The sequence below is a fragment of the Lepus europaeus genome, chromosome 8, assembly GCF_033115175.1.
Source record: "Lepus europaeus isolate LE1 chromosome 8, mLepTim1.pri, whole genome shotgun sequence".
NCBI classification, from domain to species: domain Eukaryota; kingdom Metazoa; phylum Chordata; class Mammalia; order Lagomorpha; family Leporidae; genus Lepus; species Lepus europaeus.
This window is the reverse complement of record NC_084834.1, coordinates 75,447,191-75,456,890: the sequence shown is the minus strand read 5'-3', so window position 1 is coordinate 75,456,890 and position 9,700 is coordinate 75,447,191.

Sequence of the window (9,700 nt, the reverse complement as noted above, 5' to 3'; positions counted from 1 at the left end):
TATTGTATTGGAGTCTAAGTCTCCATTGAATTCCTTTAACAAATCTTTTAAATAAACTGGTGCACTGTAATTAGGTGCATATACATTGATAATCATTATATCTTCCTGTTGAATGGATCCCTTAATCATTATATAGTGCCCCCTCTTTGTCGCTCTTAACAGTTTTTGTGTTAAAGTTTATGTTGTCCGATATTAAGATGGCTACACTCGCTCTTTTTTCATTTCTGTTGGCATGGTATATCTTTTTCCAGCCTTTCACTTTCAGTCTGTATGCATCTTTGTTGGAAAGATGTGTTTCTTGTAAGTAGCAAATAGATGGGTTTCGTTCATTAACCCAATCAGCCACTTGGTATCTTTTAACTGGACAGTTGAGGCCATTAACGTTCAATGTGACTATTGATAAATAGTAACTTTGCCCTGCCATTTGCCAAAGATATTTTCTAATATATGCTTTGAGCTTCCTGTGATCTTTTGCTGTGGGGTTTCCTTCCTTTACCTGCTTTCATACTGATGACCATGTTTCTGTGTTTCTGTGTGTAACTCATCTTTAAGCATCTTTTACAGGGCTGGACGAGTGGCAACAAATTCTTTCAGTTTCTGTTTGCTATGAAAGGTCTTTATTTCACCTTCATTCACAAATGAGAGCTTTCCAGGATATAATATTCTGGGCTGGCAGTTTTTCTTAGTACCTGGGCTATGTCTTGCCATTCCCTTCTAGCTTGTAGAGTTTCTGATGAGAAGTCAGCTGTGAGTCTATTTGGAGATCCTCTGAGAGTAATCTGACGTTTCTCTCTTGCACATTTTAGAATCTTTTATGTTTCACTGTGGTGAGTTTGATTACAACGTGTCATGGTGAGGATCTCTTTTGGTCATGTTTACTAGGGGTTCTGTGAGCTTCCTGTACTAGGATGTCTCTGTCCTTCTCCAAACCCTGGAAGTTCTCTGCAAGTATCTCACTAAAAAGGCCTTCTAATCCTTTCTCTCTCTCCATGCCTTCAGGAACTCCTAGAACCCGAATGTTGGGTTTTTTAATAGTATCCTGTAGATTCCCAACAATATGTTTTAGATTTCTAATTTCATCTTCTTTTCTTTGGTTTGCCTGTTTCCTTTCCTGTGCTCTGTCTTCTAAGTCCGATATTCTCTTCTGTTTCACTGACTCTGTTTGTAAGGCTCTCTAATGTGTTTGTCATTTGATCTATTGAGTTCTTCATTTCATTTTGATTTCTCTTCACTATCACACTTTCCTGTTCTACTAGTTGTTCCATTTCATTTTGATTCATCCTTAAGATTTCATTTTCTCGAAGGAGATTTTCTATCCTGTCCAGTAAGGAATTCCATAGCTCAAGCATTTGTTTTTGAAAACTTCCAATTGTTCTTATCATAAATTTTTTGAAATCCGTATCTTGCATTTCTTCCATCTCATCATCTTCATAATCTTGGCTTGGCGTGCCTTGTTCATTTGGGAGTGTCATAATGTCTTCCTTGTTCTTGTTTCCTTGGTTTCTGCATTTGTTGCTTGGCATTGTAGATATTCTTTGGATTCTTCTTCCCTCGCCATGGTGTTTTTTCTTGTTATACTATGACTGTATTAAGTGGTCTGTCTGCTATTGATGGAGCCTTAGAGGCTTGAGATGGGTGTGGCTTGAGAGCTCTGTTTGGTTCCTCAGGGTTAAGGGTGTGCCAGAGGTGACACTCCCAGGTTAGGTGTGGTAAGTCTTTTTTCTTGATTCAAAAGGGAAGTAATTCTGCACAGCTGTGCGGAATTGAAGGTAGTTAGCAGGCAAATGATATACCCGCAGGAGCCAGAGATTGGAAGCTCTTTCCCAAGGACCACACAGGGAATCTCTGCTGCCCTCAGTGTGGGCTCCAATTCTCCTACAGTCTCCCACTGGGTTGCCAAGGTTACTGAATTATAGCATCTCTTGAGAGTACTCACGTGAATCCGTGAGTTCTCTCCTGCACCATCTCTTTTTTCACAGTCTCAGTTCATTAGCAATACACATTCACTATGTCCAATCTCCTGTTATTTCACTTCCCCGCCCCCCAGAGTCAGGTTTTTCTGCTTGGCTGAGGGCCGGTGCAGACCTGAGGTCACCCCGCTTATGACGTATGTCCAAAATGGCACCTGCTCTTTGTCTTGCTTGCCTTTGAGAGGTGAGCAGAGAGAAACTCGTGCCCGTATCGGTCACTTTTTTTTCCTCTCTCTTCTAGATAGCCTGGTGAACTTTTCCCCATGGGGTTTCAAGCCTCGTTCCCTCTAGTCTCCTCTTTCCATTTTCTCCGCTGGTGTCTTGGGCTATTGAGGTTCAGCTCACCTCGCGTTCCAGCGCTGGTGTGTTGATTCTGCCGCTGGTTTCCCAAACCGTGGGCTCCCACACTCTCCACGCAGGTCCACTCTGAATCACTAGTTCCAGAAGAGTTTCCTCTGCTGTTTCTTCCCCTACTCTTCCTTGAGCCTGCAGTATCTCCACTTTTATTAAACTGTCTCTTCCCAGACTATCAGAGTGCTCCCTTCCTATTCCGCCATCTTGCCACTCAATTTTAATTATTTTAATTTCAATAGACTCCTGTTGCATGTGACTACTGTGCTAGTGCACATATTGAGGGGTATTCCTGTGCTACAAACCACATTATTTTACTGAGCTATAAATTAATCTTTGAACTGTAGAAATTCAAGAGAACTAATTATCACAGACATGGCATAATGCCAGGGAATAAAATGCATCTGTTGGTTCAGTTGGATGAAAGGCAGTGTTCTATCTGATTCAAATCTATGGATGTCTCCTGTATTAATCCATCAGTAGTCTGTATAACATCCAAGGTATACTTCTTTCTGCTAGATTAAGTTGTGTCAAAGGAAAATAATCTGAAACATTCCAAAGTAAATAGACTTTGTCATAATAATTCCTGACAATATACCTTCAGTCCAATAGTAAATTGATACAAATGTAAATTCCCTCAAAGATATTGGCAGGGAAATATTTACAGAATGTTTACTGTTAGAAGTGCTATGAAAAATAGAAACAGATTTTGCGCCCATGACTTGAACATGCAAATTACTCAAAGCACTAATGTCAAGAAAAAAAGAGCAAAGGGACATCAACAATGCAGCGAGTACAGGAAAGATGCATTTTTCTGAGGGTGAGAGATGAAGAGGAGGCGATGTTAGAGGGCTATGTGTCAGCCTTGATGCAACTTCCAATTTGACATGAATAGCTGAATGACCTTGAGACACTTGCTTCTGTTTTCTCATCCATAGAATGATAACACCTACTCGACAGATTGTTAAGATGACCATGAATACCATATTCCGAAGGCCTGGGGCATCTCAGTAAGTGGCGAGTTATATTATGATAATGAGTTTAACTGTAAAAGTTACAGTCATGATAGAGTACTAACTGGATCTCATCAAACCTTCCTTTCAATTTAGGATACAAGAATGTTTTTATAACTGAATATCTATAAATAAAATGCATTTTGGGAGTTTTGCATTTGGCATGACAGTTAAAGTCCATACTTAGGATGTGTGCATAACATAATAAAGTAGTTGGTTTGAGTCTTGGCTCCTCCACTTCCAATCCAGCTTCCTGTTAATGTACATCTTGGGAGACAGTAGGTGACAAATGCCTCAAAAATGATATGGGTACCTGCGAGCATGTGTGAGACCTATATTGAGCTCCAAATACCTGGCTTGGGCTTGGCCCAGCCCTGCCTATTTTGGATATTTGGGAAATGAACCAGAAGATGAAAGATCTGTCTTTCTGTGTGTCTCTTCCTTTCAATAAAATAAGAAAAATTTTAAACAAAGTTCTGTCCCAAGAGATTAGGAGATTGACAAATGGAGGAGTTAAGTGGAATATAGGAAAAATTGCTTTCTTATCTACAAATTCGATTTGCTATGGTCAAGATTCTTTTCAGGAAGAAGTTAAGGAGAGAAATGTAAAAAGTGACTGGCTAGTCAAAGAACTGAAACAGTACTTGTTTTTATTAGAAAGCTAAATAACAATCTTTGGAGAGCAGAATTTGACCTCAGAAAGAGGATCCAAGAAGAGTGATTCTAAGATCAACATTTAAACTCTTCCCATGACTACCCCAGCACTGCCACACATTTTTGTGCATTACATTCTGATAGCTCCGTTTGCCTATATAGTGTTTTCAGAACCAGTCATTAAGGAACAACACTGGAAAACCAGTTAACAGGACACACGGATGACAAATGCACACTCCTATTTATAAAGACAGAGAGGCTTATAACCCTGTTCACAGCTCTTGGGTAGCAATCTTTCTTCCTTCCAGTGTGAACCTTACATTTGTTTTACTAACAATGAGATTATTTCAGCAGTAACTAGGGGATGACAGTTTGCAGGGGACAAGAGCAATGTAAATAGTGCCTCTAAAGCCTTTAATTTGATGGTCATTCTTCTAACCGACATTGTAGTTACCACTATAATTGCATCAAGTAATTATTTTCATAGTAATTTACATGAAACTTCTATCTCTCCTCCACATGTAAGTAAATATTTTTTTAGTTATATGTAAATAAAATTCCCCCCTAAACAGCATGTTACTAAATGAAGGCATATGTGTTTGGAGTACATATAAAATAAGTAGAACAAATTTGTCATGCTGCATGTACAAGTAGAGATACAGGACAGCAGGGGGACTATGAAGAAGATCAAAGTTAAACAATCTGGGGTTACATCCTGTCTCAATGCCACCACATCTTAGTTAAGCTGTCTTTGTAAAGTTACACAAGTGTTTTTTTAAATTTTTTTTTTATTTAGTAAATATAAATTTCCAAAGTACAGTTTATGGATTACAATGGCTTTTCCCCCCCCACATAATTTCCTTCCCACCCACAACTCTCCCATCTCCCGCTCCCTCTCCCATTCCATTCACATCAAGATTCATTTTCAATTATCCTTATATACAGAAGATCGATTTAGTATATATTAAGTAAAGATTTCATCAGTTTGCAGCCACACAGAAACACAAAGTGTAAGATACTGTTTCAGTACTAGTTATAGCATCACTGCACATTAGACAACACAGTAAGGACAGATCCCACATGAGATGTAAGTACACAGTGACTCCTGTTGTTGACTTAACAATTTGACACTCTTGTTTATGGCGTCAGTAATCTCCCTAGGCTCTAGTCATGAGTTGCCAGGGCTATGGAAGCCTTTAGAGTTTGCTGACTTTGATCTTATTCCTACAGGGTCATAGTCAAAGTGGAAGTTCTCTCCTCCCTTCAGAGAAAGGTACCTCCTTCTTTGATGGCCCCATTCTTTCCACTAAGATCTCACTCGCAGAGATCTCTCATTTAGGTTTTTTTTTTTTGTTTTTTTTTTTTTTTTGCCAAAGTGTCTTGGCTTTCCATGCCTGAAATACTCTCATGAATCTTCATGTGAATGGAAGGGGAGAGGGAGCGGGAAAGGGGAGGGTTGCGGGTGGGAGGGAAGTGATGGGGGGGGGGGGAAGCCATTGTAATCCATAAGCTGTACTTTGGAAATTTATATTCATTAAATAAAAGTTAAAAAAAAGAAAATATAAACTCAAATCACTTTTTAACATTGATATAAAATTCCTTGATAAAATATTATCTAGGCATATCCAAATTTAAGAAAAAAGAAAGCACTATGATTTATCAAGGTCTTGCATCAGCATGTATATTATATTTACATATGCTTTAGACATAAAATTTAATGGCAGAAAATACGTTAGTTCAGTTACCACATCTCTAGGAGAAATATCACAAAATTAACTTAATTGATAAGAAAAGTTATACTTTTAAAATAAAACAAGGATATTAGGAACAGATCCTTAATTAGTTCTGTCCAAAAGATCATATCAAGAAAATAACTCTAGAAGAGATGGTTTAAGATTATCCAACAGCTTGGTCCTCATTACCTCCACTGTTTAATGTTGGTATTAAGGAAAAGGAAAAGTAAGTATTAGAATTGCAATGGGCCGGCGCCACGGCTCAATAGGCTAATCCTCTGCCTGCGGTGCCGGCACCCTGGGTTCTAGTCCCGGTCGCCCCTCTTCCAGGCCACCTCTCTGCTGCAGCCCAGGAGTGCCGTGGAGGATGGCCCAAGTCCTTGGGCCCTGCACCCGCATGGGAGATCAGGAGAAGCTCCTGGCTTCGGATCAGCGCGGTGCGCCTGCCGCAGCAGCGACCATTGGAGAGTGAACCAATGGCAAAGGAAGACCTTTGTCTCTCTCTCTCTCACTGTCCACTCTGCCTGTCTAAATAAATAAATAAATAAAAGAATTGCAGGGGAAGAGATAAAACTGTCATTATTTGTAAATGATACGATTATAAAAAAAAAAAAAAGCATAGACCAAAATTACTAGATGTAGTTCTTTCATGTGCCCTACCTGTAAAATGGGAATGGCAATTCTGTAAAAACACCAAAAAGATACTGCCATATAATTGCTTAGTTAAAACCAGAGACAAATGGTGGAGAACAAAAGTCAAGCAGAACTCCCATTAGTTTCTGAGGATAAAAGCTTAGCACACAAAAAGATTTCATCTATATTGTAATGAACTGCAAACAAACATGAAAAAAATCAAATTTCTGTTCCCCTCTCATTGAAAAATTTGACTATTTCTACCTGTAGCCAGAGATCACTGATGCTTTAGTTGCTTCCTTTCCCTTCTCATAGATTTTCCGGGGGTGGGGCGGAGTATGCCTCTTAAAAATAGAAATTATTCTGAAACAAGTAGATCCCATCTGCTGAGATGCAAACATCATGAAGGAAACTGTCCTTATTTCAATATCCACCAGGCATCATGGAAATTAAGCAATATAATCCAGTTTGATCTACTTTAGTTATTTCCATAACAGCCTGTATTTCATGACGTTTTCCGGTTTTCTGCAGAATCTGTAATTAAAGAGTGGTGGGAGAAGAGTAGAAGCAGGCACTGAGAAGATTGCCTGAAGGCAGGGCCAAGATTTTGCATCACTATTAATAAATATTGACACTAGGAAGCATTACTTTTAGGCATTCAGGGTTCTCAGGGCCTACTGTTCCCAATTGCTCTTGTGAATAAAGTGGCAATCAAGAGAAGCACAAAGTTTACAAAGACTAGAGCAAGCAAAATGCAGAGTTTAAGGCCTACAACTGGGAGTCAGTGCTTTTAATGGAAGATGATGGCATGCTTTCCTCCTGCTTGGACAATTCTAGTAATTAGAAAAAGGTAAGGAGATCCAACAAGGCAAATGAGCCCATAAATTGCAACCAAAGTCCACTCAATAGCCAGAGAAATTTTCCTTGATATTAAGATTGTCCTAGCTCCTTACAAGTGCACGTAAAATTCCTTAGCCCCATTGTTCCTCTCCAGCAAAAGCCTCACAGAGCCCCCCACATACCTCTGTCTGGGTCTCTGTGTTTCTTCTTGTAAAGGCTTAGAATTAATTTTCCAAATTGCTCTGTTTCCATATCTTTCCATCTCCTGTCCAATATCAATTCATGCCTTTGGTCTCAAACACATAGTTGCTCAGAAGGCAATTCCAACCCCTGTCCATGCCCATGAACAGAGCCTCTCAGATGTATCCCAGTAGCTCCCTGTATCACCCCTTCATGGAGCACTCCTTACTCTTAGTTGCCTATCCAGATGTTTCCCTCCCTAGATGACCTGCAAGTCTCAGGAGCTCAGAGTCAGGGCTGTTCTTCTCAATGCAGCCCAGTGCCTTACACACAGTAAATGTTCAATGAATAACTGCTGAACATTGAATATTAATAGAAAGAGTCTAACTCTAGAATCAGGTAAATCCATCTTTGAATTCTCTGACAGTTAAATCACTCAACTTGAGTCAAAGTAGGCTTTTCTGTAGAGTAGGGCATAGGTTGCAGCAGGTATCATTAGAAGGCAGAATATGGAAAAACATTTAACTCACATGTAATAGCCTGACACACAGCATGGTAAATAATAGTTATTTTGATAATATTATTAGAGATAGTGAAAATTAGATGCAAATTTATTTCTCTGCTTTATAATCAGTGTTAATTTAAGCCCTAAATTACAGGAGTTAGTATAAATACATAGACTTGCTTAAAATTGTCCCTAAAGGAGTTCATTGAACAGTCTATACATTTTAATTTCTTAACAGTAATCTGTACTTAGGTTTCAATCAACAACAACAAACTACAAGGAATCTTGGTTAAAGAAAAATATACAAAATGGAGGGTAGAAGTGGAGTGAACAGAGAAAAAGTTATCCACAGAGCAGAAAAAAAAAAAATCCAAAAGTTGAAGTGCCTGTGCATACTCACAGTAGCAGAAATCTTTAAAATTCTTTTTCAAGGTTTAAAGGGAGATTTTTTTATAATATGTGATAGAAGTGTCAGTTTCTTAGCCTAAAGTTTAAGCTTAAATTTAGAATGGAGTAGAAATGTGTAACAAAGAGCAATTTAAAAGACAGCCCCAAGGAAGGTCAAAGTGGAATTCTCATGGCATTTTCTGCTTCAGTTAGAGCAGTTACCACCTGACTTAATATCTCTTTCTCTGTTGATATTCAAGGATGGAGAATATACCATCCAAGGCTATGTTTACTGATCAGTTGTTTAAATGGCATGTGTTGGGACCTGAAGTCTGAAAATGCATTTGAGGATCATTTTGCTCAAATCTACTCCCATGTTTATTGTTGTTGTTGTTGCATTTTTGTTCAGGAAAAGCTACCCATGCTAGCGCATCTTGTCCACAGTAAGTTCTATTCCACCACAAGGTCTATATTTATATCAGCAATACCTTATTAAACTTGGCTGCAAAAATGAGAATGAAACACTATTTAGGACAGACAATTAGCTGGCGGCAAGATGGCGGAATAAGAAGGGAGCACATTGATAGTTCAGCAAGACACACAGGTTAATAAAAGTGGAGATACTGCAGGGTCAAGGAAGAGTAGGGGAAGAAACAGCAGAGGAAACTCTTCCGGAACTAGTGATTCACAGTGGACCTGCCTGGAGAGCGTGGGAGCCCAAGTTCGGGACACCAGCGGCAGACTCAACGCACCAGCGCTGGAACGCGAGGTGAGCCAAACCTCAATAGCCCGAGACACCAGCGGGAAAGTGGAAAGAGGAGACTAGAGGGAACGAGGCTTGAAACTCCGTGGGGAAAAGTTCACCAGGCTAACTAGAAGAGAGAGAGGGGGAAAAAAAAAAAAGTGACCGATACGGACACGAGTTTCTCTCTCTCCACTCACCCCTCAAAGGCGAGCAAGACAAAGAGCAGGCGCCATTTTGGACATACGTCATAAGCAGGGCGACCTCAGGTCTGCACCAGCCCTGAGCCTAGCAGAAAAACCTGACTCTGGGGGGAGGCGTGAAATAACAGGAGATTAGGATCTAACTTGGCAATCCAGTGGGAGGCTGCAGGAGAATTGGAGCCCACACTGAGGGCAGCAGAGATTCCCTGTGTGGTCCTTGGGAAAGAGCTTCTGATCTCTGGCTCCTGTGGGTATATCATTCGCCTGCTAACTACCTCCAATTCCATTCAGCTGTGCGGAATTACTTCCCTTTTGAATCAAAAAAAAAAAAAAAAGAGAGAGATTTACCACGCCTAACCTGGGAGTGTCATCTTTGACACACCCTCAACCCTGAAGAACCAAACACAGCTCTCAGTCCACACTCATCTCAAGCCTCTAAGGCTCCACCGAAAGCAGACAGTCCACTTAATATAGAGCCATAGTGTAACA